At 37.2% G+C, this 11,054-nt stretch overlaps 1 long non-coding RNA gene across 1 annotated transcript in view; it reads right to left on the bottom strand.

Moving 5' to 3' along the window:
- Positions 1-6,099: 6,099 nt before the first annotated feature.
- LOC137983176 (uncharacterized) overlaps positions 6,100-11,054 on the bottom strand; it is a 7,584-nt gene continuing 2,629 nt past the window's right edge. Inside the window, exon 4 of the long non-coding RNA XR_011118918.1 lies at positions 6,100-6,659. This is a non-coding gene — a long non-coding RNA (uncharacterized lncRNA). The remainder of the gene's footprint in view (positions 6,660-11,054) is intronic.

The following is an 11,054-nucleotide window of genomic DNA, read 5'->3' as shown; positions in this document are numbered from 1 at the left end:
CTTGCTCTAAAATGAGGCTTGGTAGGCTAATTTGCACGTGGACAAAAGAATTATAAATGTGACCGCCATTTATGAATAAGGTCTATGGTTATGCAACAACAATCTTTAATGCCGTCAAAACAAACTTCATGTCGGAGCTAAGTGTCGGAACGGTGGGTCTTTGAACTGTAACTTTGGTTACCGGTATGTTACTTTCAATTCCAAACCGGAGTAGCTACGAACTATAACTGAAAGTTGAACAAAGCGACATAGCAAGATCAACTATTTTGCGATAGTTAACAAACAATAGTTTTTTATTCGGTATATTTTTTCATTCGGTGTATTTTATATTGCTATTACTTTTTAAGAAATTCTTTACGCCCCCCAGACTTTTTTTTTAAATCCCAGGACCGTTCACAAAACACTCGCGCGGCGAAACTTCAAGCCTTAATTTTCGAGAAGAAGATTGTTGGTTTCGACTGAAACTTTCGTATTTAATGCTCCGCCATTACTGACTTCAAAATCCTAGGAGGACTGGGTCGAGAAGCAAATGACGTCATTACCTCACAAGTGAAAAAGTTCTTTGTGTATACGCGACTGATTAAGGTGGCTCGAACCAGTTTCAACACTTTGAAGCGACACTCTCTTTAGAATGATTGACGCCACATCATTGTATCTTGTAACAGCAATGTTTAGGGTATCATATGAAACACCGATTATTTCTACACAAAGTGCGATCATTATTGTGACAGTAAGCCCAGCAAAAATACCCTATATTTTCTCTTTAGTTGCTCATATCTCGAAAACGAACTTGGTGACTTCCCTTTTATATTGCTGTAAAGTGATCAGAAGGCCAAGATGGAACTTTCTGTAAAGTTTACAAACATTCTGTGCAGTGGAATCAGAGCCACCTTAACAAAATCACAGATTTAAGGTCGCTGTAAGTCAGATGGATAGATCTTTTTAAACTTTGCGAAAAGTTTCATCTTAGTCTTCTAATCAATTTCCAGTAATAAAAAATGGGGTTCACCGAGTTTGTTTTTTAGATATGAGCAACTATACGGTGTTTTTACAGGGCTTTCCTGTTGCCACGATGACGTATTACGTCACAATAATGATCGTATCTTGTTTAGCAATAAATGGATTTTTTAATGGTACTATAACCTTGCTAATATGTGATACAGCGTTGTAGTGCAAGTTCTTCTAATACGAACGTTGCTTGAAAGCGTCGAAACTGCTTAGAGCCACCATAAGGCCCAGTAATACGGGCAAGATTTTTCGTGCAACTTGTCGCGCGAACAATGTTGCGTTGCAAGTTGAGATGGTTTGTTGTGCGTATTGCCACCTTCCTGCGCAACAAATTTTTATGTTGCAAAAAGTAGACGTCGCTTTTACTTTTTGCAACATGAAAATTTGTTGCGCAAGAAGGTGGTAATACGCGCAACAAACCATCCCAACTTGCAACGCAACATTGTTGCGCGTTAAGCTGCGCGAAAAATGTTGCCCGTATTACTGGGCCTTTAAGTAGGCGAAAAACAACTTTTGGGCTTTCTGCCTCAAAAACGTGTTTTTGCTTACTTAATCGGTAAGTTGCATTCACATTGCAATTTTAAACAAGTGACTTAGTGTTGTCATTTTCTCCTCGATTCAGTTCTCTACGGTTAAGTTCATTAGCTTTAAAGGGAACTTTTACACCAACTAAGGAAATAATGTTTGTAATCAAATTTGTTCGAAAGCGTTTGTATCAGGAAAAAAGTGGGTTTTAGAATCGCTTATTTTCACTTTCAAATCTTTAGGGCGCCGCCATCGTGACTTGATTCAGTTGGCTACATTGCTCTGCGACAAAGGGCATTTGTTTTGTGTTAATATGCCGACTATATCACTTCACAGTTATTCAAGTTGGCGGCGCCCCGGAAATTTGAAAACAAAAATGTGCAATTCTGGAATTATTTATTTCGCATACAAACGATTTCTTAAAAGAAATTTCAAACAGTCTTGATTGCATACATCATTTTCTTTCATTGGAATGGGGGTTTCCTGTAAATGTTGGTGATGCCAGATCATTGAATCGAAAAATTTCATCTGAAGTTAACAGCCTCTCCTCAAAATTGATGCTTTAGATTTCGCCAATCAGATATTGGAGTAAATTTCTTTAAAATTTTAAGATGTTTTGTGAACGTATTAAACCTCTCTTCCTCCGAATTTCTCAGAAATTATTGAAGCACTGTATACTTAACTTAACGCGAGAGATAACTGTTTCCCCTTTTGGTGTTTCGTCAACTAGTGGCTAATCTAGAGTAGTTAACGGTGCATAACTTTTCTGACAATAAACTGAGGGCAATTTGATAAAAAAATGAGAAGTAATTTTCTCTATTTTTCATTCTATCGCCTTCGTTATTTGCAAAAGTTATGAACAGCTAACTGCTCAACATTTGGCTTCCATTTGACGAAATAAATAAAACGGGTAAAGGCAAAATGGTTAAGTATACAACATTCAAATATTTCCCAATTTCCTTAATTCTTTTGAATTACAGACCGTTTTATCTTCTTTATAGGCAACAGTTTAGCAAAACGTAGATAAGAACACATAAGCGATAGAATACACGATATTCGAATGGAACTAACTTGCAGTGGAGGCTCATGCAAGGGAATCTTTTCAAATGCGTAGCCTCCATTGCAAGCTAGTTCCAGGTCAATAATGAGAATACGAATATGGTCTATTGAACGACATGATGATACCGAAACGTCGTTCAATTCTATCGCTTATACATTTTCTTGGCTGTTTTATATTCTGTTGCAAAATTTAAAGCATTAAATAGATTGCTAAGTTGGTTGAAGTCGCTTTTGCAGAGCACTTTTTCATTTTGTAAGCGTGCGTTATCTGATACAATTTGGCGAGGTGTTAAAATCCACATACACACGCGCCATTTGTAGTTGTTAACCAAATTTACAAAATGAAACATTGCTTTGCAAAAGCGACTATATTTAGAAGGGATTTTATAAAAATACTTTGGGGTAAAAAACTTTAACGGGGTACTCTTGTATATTTTTGTCATCCAAAGACGTTCAGGGGAAGGGCTGTGCAAATGTGTACAAATTTTCCCGCCAAAAGACTTAAGAAAAAATACGGCGACCTCATTACGCATGCGCCGTATTTTTTAAAAAAAAATATTATACATAATTTCTACTAAATGAAGTGGCAAACAATTTTATTCATTAATAAAAATACAAATCTTTCTTTCTCGAGTGAATTTTATTTGTGTTAATAATACAACTTGTTTGTAAAGTTACTAAGTCTTAAGACAAACCCAAAAATATTTTAAGTTTTTTTTCTAGCGAAATAATAAAATGCTTATGTCTCAATACTGAGTAAAACATAGAATATTTTTGTCTCTTACCGCGAATACTATGTGAAAAGCAATTTGCAAAACGCCTTCTTACTATTGGTTAAAGAATCAAGGTCGATGGTTACTGTTATGTAGGCAAAGCATATGAATTTCGGCGATTTTGTATATACAAAAATAACATTCGCACGGCTTGTGTAAACATAACAAGTTGACCCATACTCAACTTTTGACATTTACACAAGCAGTTTATACATCCTTTAATGTTATATTCATGTACACTATACCGTGAAAATCAAATGCTAAACCTACATAAAAGTTACGCCGCGAAAGGAAGACACCTTTAGAAACCTAGCGCCAAACACGAAAACGCTTTGAATAAAGGGACATAGCAGAAAAAAAGCGAGGTGAAAACGTCACGCATGCGCACAACCATTTGAACTAAGTGAAATGGTTGTGCGCATGCATGACGGAATGACCACCCCGGGTTTAGTCTTGTGGTGTGTTCACCTTGCTTTTTAATGCTCTATGTTTCAAGCGATTTAAGAAGGCTCAAACCAGTTTCAACACTTACAAGAAACTGTACCATTCACAATGGTTGAATAAACAGGAGTGTTTCTCGTAACGGCAATTTTATGGTACCATATAAAACACCAATAACTTATGTGGAACAAGATGCGTCATAATAAGTTACTATAGCAACAAAAGAGCCATCTAAATACACCCCATGTCATGCTAAAAGACGAACTAACTCGGTGATCCCCAGTTTTTACTGCTGGAATGTGATTAACAGGCCAAGATTAACCCTCTGCCAAGTTAACAAAAATTATCTGGAGGGGATTCAGAGCTCCTTTCACAAGTAGGAAATTTAAGGTGGCTCAGAATCCCCACCGTAGAATTTGTTCTATCTTGCAGAGGATTTTATCTTAGTCTACAAATCACTTCCCAGCAATAAAAATTGGAGACCACTGGGTTCGTTTTAGATGTTCTTTTGTTACTATGGTAACCTATTACGTCATAATCACGTTTGCATCTTGTTAACCTACATTTGGTATTTAATATGATGTCATAACATTGTCGTAACGTGAAACCGTCTTGTTGAGTCAACCATTCCAATGAGACACTCCCTTGAAAATGCTCAAAGTGGTTTCAGCCACCTTAAAAAGGCTCAGGTGGTTTTTATCCAAGTGTTCTCAAAACAAAAGAAAGGACAAAGCATGATACACCAATCTAAGTTTGAGGCGGATGCCAAAAGCATGGGGAAATGAGTGCGTGCAAGTTAGGGTTTGCATTGGAAGAAAAATGTTGATGCCGATGGTGCGGGGGCGCGGAAATTGAAATTGCGTCACTATCTCAAACACTTGATTAAAAACCACTCATGAACAAAAAAAGGCTTACTAATGCATGCGCGCTACTGAATCTTAAGGGTGGCTCACGCCAGTTTCAACAAATTGGAGGCAATGTTGGAAGGATGAACTCTACAACACTGTTTAACAAAAAGGCAATGTTATGGTACCAAATGAAACAGCAATAATTTCTTAACAAGATGCACTCGTTGATGTGACCAACTTGGTCACCATGACAACAAAAGAGCCAACTTATATTAAAGCAAACTCAGTGACCCCCAATTTTTATTTCTGCAAAGAAATTAGCAGGCTTAGATAAAACTCTCTGCAAAGTTTAAAAAAATTATCTGGAGCAGAATCACAGCCACATGCACCTTAAATTTTTTTCACTTGTATAGGTGGCTATGAATCCACTGCAGATAATTTTTTTCAACTTCACAGAGACTTCCATCTGAACCTGTTATTCACTTCCCAGAAATAAAAAGAGGGGATCACCGTGTTAGTTTTTGACAAATAATAGGGCATTCTTAGATGACTCCTTTGTTGCCATGGTTACCCATCACATCAAACCAATGAGTGTCTTGTTCAGCAAATATTGGTGTTTCATATGGAACTGTAACTTTGCCATTACATGAAACAGTTGGATAGATTTAATCCTTCCAAATTGTACAGTTTGCTGAAATTGGTTAAAGCCTCGTTAAGTTCAAATAAATAAATAAACATGGTTGCCACAAATAAAAATAGTCATCACCGTCCCCTCAGTTTCCCTGTCAAAGCCCAGACGTTAAGTAGACATAGACGTAAAGATGGCTGGTTTGTTTCTGTTCCTCCTTTTTGTCTATCAGTACAGAAGCTCCTTTCTTCAATATGCTTGTCCCTCCTCTGGCATCCACAGCACTTCATGCTCAACATTTTGGGTTTTCAACTTTGCTGGTCCTTGTATACTGTTCCCAAGTAACTGTTGTAAGATCGTAATAGGGTTTGTTGGGTTGTAAAATGGGTGTGATAGTGTCTGAAGTCAGGTCCCTCTTTCTTGAACAAGGAAGGATTACGTTTTTGCAAACGTTGGCCGCGTTGCACTTATATTTGAACAGACTTAACTGATTAGAGTGTAATGTGAAGTGCTAAGTTTCTACCCCATATGAACCATGTGAGCATTAGCCCTACTGATGGAAATGGGCCCACACAAGGACAGAGAAAAACTCTGACCTGTGTGGGAATTGAACCCCCCGACCTTCGGGTTAGATTACCGCTGCTCTACCGACTGAGCCACAAGGTCAGACTGGAGCAGGCCGTGGGAAGTCTGACCTTGTAAATCAGTCGGTAGAGCAGCTGTGATCTAACCTGAAGGTCGTGGGTTAAATTCCCACCCTGGTCAGAGTTTTTCTCTGTCCTTGTGTGGGCCCATTTCCATCAGTAGGGCTAATGCTCACATGGTTCATATGGGGTAGAAACTTAGCACTTTGAATTACACTCTAATAAGTTTAGTCCTCTCTTACTTGAGTTGGGGTCGCTGTAGTGAGAAGGGAGTTGGTTTTGATGTTGCATGTGATGTAGTCTCTGTTGCAGTTGTTTTTGTTTTTTGAGTTCATGAAGCTGTCAGGTGAGTCAAAAAATATTTGTGCTCTTCACGTGGAGTTCTGTCAAGTACACATAGGTCCTCAGTGAGAAGTATAGAGTTGATCGGAGACCAGTCAAGAAGTCAGTCAGTGTAAGCCAGTGTGAGTCAGCGCAAGTCAGTGTGAATCGGTGTAAGTCAGTGTGACCCAACATGTAACCAAACTGTGGCAACCATGCATTTGTGGAGTTTCCACGTGAAAAATTACAAAAGCGCAAATCAGGTCCCTTTTTTCAAAGTGCCTTCGCTTTAAAACTCGTAAGAATATGATCCTGGGCATCTTTTGCAAAAAAAGATTAACACTTGAGCTCTACCTTAGCGGCCACAATTACTCTTGACTTGCTCCACTTTCTTTCATCTTCATTAGGCACACTGAAAATTAAAAAAGAAAATTGCAAATGAAATAATTGAATGCTTTTTCGCTCTTAATCAGCCAATTTTAACAATATTCAAGGATTCAATACCCAGCTGTAGATGCATTCTTCTACTGACTGAGCCATGAAGGCACAACCGTTGGGGACAGCGGGGGACGGGATGAAACGACATGGAACGGGTTCCTTTATTGCTATAAGCTATCCTCAGGCTGTTAAAACGGGTAAGGCGTGTCATAGGTGCGGGTTATAAATGAGATGACTGATAATGACCCTCCAACATGCCTCAACCATTTAAGCACTTTTCATAAAATCGGAAATTTATATGATAGCCTTCACAAAATTTTCTTAATATTGGTCAATGATAATTAGGTCACAGGATCTTATCCATTTCCTTTACATGTCTTTAAATTCATTATAGAATTTACCAGGTACATTGTACAACCACTCATTTAAAACATCCTATAGATCAGCTTTAGTTTGATGTTTTGAATGTCAAATGAAAGTTAAGACTTTACTCTCTATCCCAGAAACAGTATATTCAAATAATATTTTCAAAAAACATGATCATTGAATAAGTCAATTCTAGAGTTTTAATTGGCTTAGCCACCACGTGAGCATTAGCCCTACTAATGGAAATGGGCCCACACAAGGACAGAGAAAAACTCTGACCAGGGTGGGAATTGAACCCACGACCTTCGGGTTAGATCACCGCTGCTCTTAACCGACTGTGCTAAAAGGTCAGACGGGAGAAGGCCATGGGGACTGAAGATCTTAAAGTCACGGCAATGAACATGACTGTACAAGTACAAGGAAGGCCGTGAAGCACTTATACTTGAATAGACTTAATTGATTAGAGTGTAATGTGAAGTGCTAGGTTTCTACCCATATGAACTATGTGAGCATTAGCCCTACTATAGGTTACTACATGTACTAGTACCCAGCTTGGTAGGAAGTTAAGAATCTTAAGACCACCTGAACAACATACTGTACATGTAGGATAAATCTGCATCCAATGTCTTCAGGTAATAAGAAAGAACCAGTCTTCCAAACACTCTCACAGTAATGCTCTCAGCATACTTCGAACAGCACATAACTGATCTATGCCTTAAATACCAATAATATTATTGGTTATGAATTAGAATGTGGTGCTTTCAATCACCTCTTTTCTAGGTCACTTACAGAGGACAAACACTTAATCTTAGCTTGTCCTGAAGTCCCCTTCCAAATAATTATTGATCTTTACTAGTCTAGTACTATATCATTATTGAAAGAAATCAAATGGGTGCAGAACATGATCACAAGTTAACAGTTGTTAAACTCTGCAAACCTATACATAAAACAAAAAATACTTATAATACACAAAATAATAATTCTAGTACACTTAACAAAATTACTGGATTCTGATTGACGAGAGGAGTACAACTAATCCCAAATTGTACTCTCCAGGAGTACCAATGATTACTTTAAATTTCTTTCCAAACTTGGCAAAAAGTTTTCCAGAATTAACAGACTTCAGGAGGCGACCATAAAGCATCCAAAGATTTCTGAACATTTCCAAAGATTTCCGAAATTGACCCGGAGAATTTAGAAGGTGTCCGAGGTTCAACCAAAGTCTTTCAAAGATTTCTGATCTTGGACCAAAGAGTTTCAAAGGTTTCTGAAGTAAACACGAACAGATCGGAGGAGATATACCTTGGTATACAAAGCTCACCATTAGTGCATTCTGATTGGTTGATCATAATTTTCTTGAGTACATTATAAATAAAAAATCGTACAACATTTTCGTACAATTCATGATTAATAGGTACTCCTGATTTTGAAAGTTCTCAAATTGCACTCGCCTAAAGGCTAGTGCAATGTTTGTAGTTTACAGAAACCTGCCACAGAAATCTTATACCGTAGTTACTGTATATACATGCCAAGACCCGCAAAACGGGTATATTACAGTTCTCTTCCAGAGTTCACTTCTCTTCTTCTAAAGGCTTCCCTCTGTCTTTGATAGGCCGCAACCCTCTCCACAGTGCTGAAGCAGTGATCGAGTCACAAAAGGAAATGCCTATGATAAAATTTAACCTTTAAGGGGGGGCAAACAAGAGGTAGAACCACGGGTCCTAGAGGGCTGATATCCATTTCAAAGATCGGATTTCATTAACGTAAACCAGCCAGTGAAGTTCAGTATACATGTTTGACATGCTTAGTGGCACTTTTGTCCATGTATAAAGAATGCCAAGTGTATGCCAAAAAAGGCAGTGCCTTAAATTAATACACTACTGTTAGAAGTAAACATGAAAAAAGAGAGAAAGAAACAAATAAATAACTAAGTACTGCTCAGTTCATTTGCCAAGACGAGCTACAGTGTACTCTCCAAAACAGTGTTTGTTCTCCAAAACAAAAAAAGTATGGTACCGGTCTTCAGTCAATTTTCTCAGCCCTACATGTAAATGCTTACATTTTTCGGTTGATTGAAATTTGCCAAAAGAATACTAGATTCTGTAAATTGAAAATGGACAGCCTGAAACAATATTCTAATTCACACTGCTCCTCAAGACCAACAGCTTAATGCAGCCAATGGAATCATGAGTATCCCTGACCTTATGCTGATGTTAACCACACATGCAGCAGTTGAGATAATCTGTACAGTGTCTCAACAGTTCCATTTTTAAATTAATTAATACAACCTCTTAAGGCCAATACCTGAGCTATTAGGCAGATGTTAGTACAAAGCAAGCAAGATATCAATGAATAATAACTTAAGACCCTGTGTTTTGGTTATACTGAGGTAATATCCATGAACCCCCACATGGCAGGGAAAACCTGCTGTCTGTGGTTACAAAGAGTAAACAACCATTAGGATGAAAATTAATAATTGTCAGAACTTAACTGTGGTGGGTGTGCAAGATCTTTTGAAATAACAAGATCATTTTAATTAAACCCTTAAGGACCGTGCCTACTAATAATATTCAAAGATATTGTTGCGTAGTTTACTGAATGTGCAGAAAAAGCGGATCTTAACAAGTGTTATTGAAATCCAAAGAGAAAATTGGGGGCAACCACACATTTTTCGAAGATAATTAATCAACAATATTTGTCAAAAGCTAAAATACAAAGCAATGTACCCTGTCAAATTGAAGCTTAATTATCTCTGAAAAATGCATGGTTACCCGCTAAGTTCTGCTTTCTCCGCATAGTTTTGAACCATGCAAAAATATCCCTGTATTAATAGGCACCACCCATAGGAAATCCGAGTATCTCAAGATATGCAGAATGTATGCGCAATAACAATAGTAGGCACCATCCTTAATCTGTAAGGCATTGGTTCTGTCACAAAAGCTTATTATGAAGCTGTCCTTAGTTTACCATACTGAACTGAAGGATCAATTTGTTATACCACAAGATCAAGTTGAATTGTCCAGGGTAATCTTGGACAACATTTTAAACAAACAATTTATAAGCAAATCCTCAAAAATTGTAGAAAAGCCGCTACAATGTAGATGTTCTTCTCAGACTAAAGAAATCAGATTGCAAGAAACTCATGTTGCACAAATGGATTATTTGTTCTTCATGTAGTTACTGCTCCTCTGAGTATACTACTCATATATCATTATTGATCATAATTTTATTGGTAACAGACTCCAAGAGATATCTATCCAGAACATGGTAATCACTGTTTTTAAAGCTGTAAATAAGTTACAATCCACCTAAGTGATAACATGCAGGGAACCTTTTTAAGCTACCCTTAGGGATAAAAATGGATAAAAAAGCTTCAGCAACCTACATGTAGAGCTATAAATTAAATACCACTCGCTATGGATTGCAATCGGTAAATTCACTTAGAATTCGTCGCTTGGAGCAATTACTTTGAATACATGTACAGTTACATACAAAGTCATGCACAATTGTAATAATTATGCTTATACACAATGTCACTTTTTTATGAAGCTGTTACTTTGTAATCTTAAACCCTATAGACCGATTTGGCTACACTAACTCAATCTTGTACCCAATTCAAATTCCTTGGGAATAAAACCTTTTGTTCCAAGTATTTCCATATGATTTAAGTGTGCATGCTACATTATCACGCAAATGCAACACACAAAGAACCTTAACTCTGAGACAGTTGAATTGGATACAACATTGAGTTAGCCAAATTGGTCCACTGATTTTAATCTATATATTGTAATTGGCTACATTCTATACTTAAGTGATTGAAAGGTTTTATTTCTTGTAAATATCTTTTATTGGTTATTTATTTATTTCTTTTCACGATTTATTTCTTGGCAAATTGGCATGATTGTTGCTGGAGGTCTAACCAAACTCATTTAACCCAAGGATAAATAAAGGATATAATAACCCGTATATCTATTACCTGAGTTAAACACATAGCCTATTGAAT

Source organism: Montipora foliosa, chromosome 13 (assembly GCF_036669935.1).
Source record: "Montipora foliosa isolate CH-2021 chromosome 13, ASM3666993v2, whole genome shotgun sequence".
NCBI lineage: Eukaryota > Metazoa > Cnidaria > Anthozoa > Scleractinia > Acroporidae > Montipora > Montipora foliosa.
Note: the sequence above shows the minus strand (reverse complement) of the source record. Positions and strands in the feature narration are given on the sequence as shown.